At 55.0% G+C, this 3,357-nt stretch overlaps 1 pseudogene; it reads right to left on the reverse strand.

The window, feature by feature from the left end:
• Window positions 1–214: 214 nt before the first annotated feature.
• On the reverse strand, window positions 215–888 carry LOC147981645 (uncharacterized; annotated as a pseudogene).
• Between the last annotated feature and the right edge of the window lie 2,469 nt (window positions 889–3,357).

Here is a 3,357-nt window from a genome sequence, read left to right on the forward strand (position 1 = left end):
TATGTATTCACACATGTATTATGTTTCCGGTTAATACAATTCTAGCATGAATAATAAACATTTATCATGATATAAGGAAATAAATAATAACTTTATTATTGCCTCTAGGGCATATTTCCTTCACCTCCCCATTCGCATCCCATTTGCCCCATTTTCAAGCGCATAGAGTGAAACTCCCTTCCCCTTCCCCTCCCGGGTTGCACGCGCGGGGACCTCAGGGGGACGAAACCCTAACCAGCGAGCCACCTACCCCAGATCCACCCGGCCGCTGCCGCCGCCGGTCCTGGCGGCCCCCTGGCTGCCGAAGGCGGCGGGGAGGAGAGCGCGAAGGAGGGCTTCATCGGGCGGTGCACGGCGGTGGTGCTGAGAGGCGGCGGGCGGCGAGAGAAGGGTTGTGGCGGAGCTGCGTGAAGGCTGGCGGAGGACCCACAGCTCGGAGGGGTGCGCGGCCTTGGAAGCGGCGGCGCGGGCCTGGAGGCGGCGACGCAGAGGCTGCGGCGCGAGATCTACGTCCATGCGGCTTCCTCGGGCCATGGAGGCGGAGCTAGCAGCGTCGTGGCCGTCGGTGGTGCTTCCTGGAGGCGGCGAAAATCACAGTGGAGCATTCGCCGGTGGCCATGGAGAGGGTGCTGCGGGCTGGATCTGGGCCTGGCGAGGGCCCGATCTGGGTTGGGGGCCGGTCTGTACGACAGCTGTCAGGAGCGTGACAGCAGCGTGCGGCAGTTCCTCGACCAGATAGGAGGTGCTCGACGTGGGGGCTGCGGGTGCTCGGCCAGATCGGAGCTGGCAGAGAGGTGGGCTCTCGTCGTGCGGGTTCCGTGAAGCATGGGCCACGACATTGATTTCCTGCGGCGGCAGTGGTGTGAACAACGTGGACGGCTGCCCCATTCCGGTGGGCAAGGAGGATGGTGTGCGACGTCACCGACAAAAGTGTTTGTCCGTCTTCGGTCGGGCCGGCGACGATGGCGCCCGTGGGTGTTGTTTTCCTCCTTGGAGGTGTTGCCGAAGTATGCAACACCGTACTCGCTTCATTCCGGTTTGGTTGATGTCTCCGGGCGAAATCCTAGGTTCGGAGTTGGACCGGCACGATAGCGGCGTCCTCGACGCCGTCCCTCTCTTGGGAGTATCGTGTTTGGAGACACGGCTTGTAGGTCCTAGGCTGCTTTCCTTCGACGCTCGCTGCTATCCAAGATTGTTCTGTAGGGGCACTATGCACTTCATTGCTAGCGTGTCCAAGATGACGCCTTTCTCGGGACGGACCAAATTCCGCCATCCACCATCTTTAGGATGACGCGTCAACGAGGAATGTCAAGATGGAGATGTTCTTTTTGGAGGCGGCGGCATTGGTTGAGAGGCGGCCTTGCTGCTCAGTTTAGGATAGGCTTTTCTTGTTGTTGTTGTTGTTGTTGTTGTCATGTGTAGGGGTTGTCTTCGGACTAGCCGGTGTGGAGTGTTGTGACAGATTGTGCGCAACGGACTGTCATTTTCTTGTATTCAAACCTCTACCTTCTATGAAGCTAAGGTACGCAATTTGCGTACTCTCGAGAAAAAAAAATTGCGTGAGGTTAAGACAATATGCTACACCTTATTTTTGTTCATTGTGCACCCAAAGAGAAGAAAAAGAAAAGGTGTTGAATAATTTGGTTTGAACTTTGGCGACTTAATTAAATGGTAATTATGTCCTTTTTTGGGGGAAGGTAATTATGTACTCCCTCCAACTCAAAATGTACGACGTTTACATATCGGGACGGAGGGAGTGTGTTATAACAGAGGGGGTCAAGAAACTAGGAGGATGACCGGTCGAGCCAAAATTCCTCGGCCCCCTCAACAAAACCAAAGCGAGCAAGCTCATGAGCGGCTAAATATTGTTGAAAGACTTATTTTCCAGCAATCGTCAGTAACAACCGCTCTTGAGGCCTGATATTCAGATGGATTCTAGGACTATTTCCAGAAAACCACTCTCCCACTTACGATGGAATAACTGGACTGATGTTATGTGCTCTCCCACTTTACAAGACCGCCGGAAACATGCACAAGTCCATAAGGTTGGAGCCTCACGTTGTAGCTCATCATCATTATGTAACGCAGCATATATATTACATTAAAATATGGCAAAACGCAGGATGAAACTTACTCAAAATCGAAGTGAATCCATAGCGTCCTATGAACGCGACACCCGTGCGTCCAACGCACGCGCCACCTCTCCCTACAAAATCCAGAACCTCACGCCGCGACCCACACCACCATGTTACGGACCTCGATCTAGGATTGCAGGTAGCAGAGGAGGAAGAGGGAGGAAGGGGATCTGGTTAGGGGGAGAATGAAGAGCAGCTTCGTTTCGGTTTGCTATTACAATAATACTCGATGCCTTTTTCTTCCTTTCCTCTCACCTCTCTTAACCTCTCACGGCCGCAGGCCACACACGCGTGCGCTCGCCTGGATACTGGTCCCTCTGGCCAGCTGTTACACGTCTTCCTTGGCCGCCAAGGCTTCGCCTTCTCGCCCACGGTCGGTCTTGCCTTCGCTGACTGATGGGGCCCTCTGGCCAGCCGTGACATCTCCCCCGTCTTGCGTTTCGCCTTGTCCCCAAGGCGGAGAGGTAGGGAAGCGCCGTTGCAGCTGTTGTGGCTCTTCCCAGGTGGCCATGCATGGCGGCAGCCCGCTCCACTTGATGCGTAGGCGTAAGGCCGGCTCGCCGCCCACACGAATCATTTTGCTCTCCAGCACCGTTTCGGGTATATGTTCTGCCTGCAAGACAGAGTGGTCAGGTGGTAAAGTAGGACTCACTGGCACCACCGCCCCTTGAGCTTTCTTGAGCTGCGACACATGGACGACTGGGTGAATCTTGCTTGTAGGGGGAAGATCCAACGTGTAGGCCACTGCGCCAATCCGCGCCACCACTCTGTAGGGACCGAAGTAGCGAAACGTAAGCTTCTGATGCGGCCGTTGCGCGACTGACGACTGAACGGATGGTTGGAGCTTGAGCAGGACCGCATCGCCCACGGCGAACTCACGATCTGTGCGATGCTTGTCTGCCTGTCGCTTCATGCTGTCTTGGGCTTGTTTTAGTTGTTGCTGCAGCAGATCGATCATGACCTCTCGTTCCTGCAGCCAGGCCGCCAGGTCCGGCACTGTGCACTCATCAACCTGGGTAACTCCAAACTCTCTTGGCAGATGGCCATACACCACTTCAAACGGGGTCCTCCCCAATGCTGAATGAAAGGACATATTGTACCAGTACTCGGCAAGTGGTAGCCACTTTGACCAATTTGCAGGGCATGAATGTACCGCACACCTGAGATAAGTCTCGAGACATTGGTTCACGCGCTCCGTCTGGCCGTCCGTCTGTGGATGGTA

Source organism: Triticum urartu, chromosome 3A, assembly GCF_056163025.1.
Source record: "Triticum urartu cultivar PI428250 chromosome 3A, HENAU_Tu73, whole genome shotgun sequence".
Classification (NCBI taxonomy): Eukaryota; Viridiplantae; Streptophyta; class Magnoliopsida; order Poales; family Poaceae; genus Triticum; species Triticum urartu.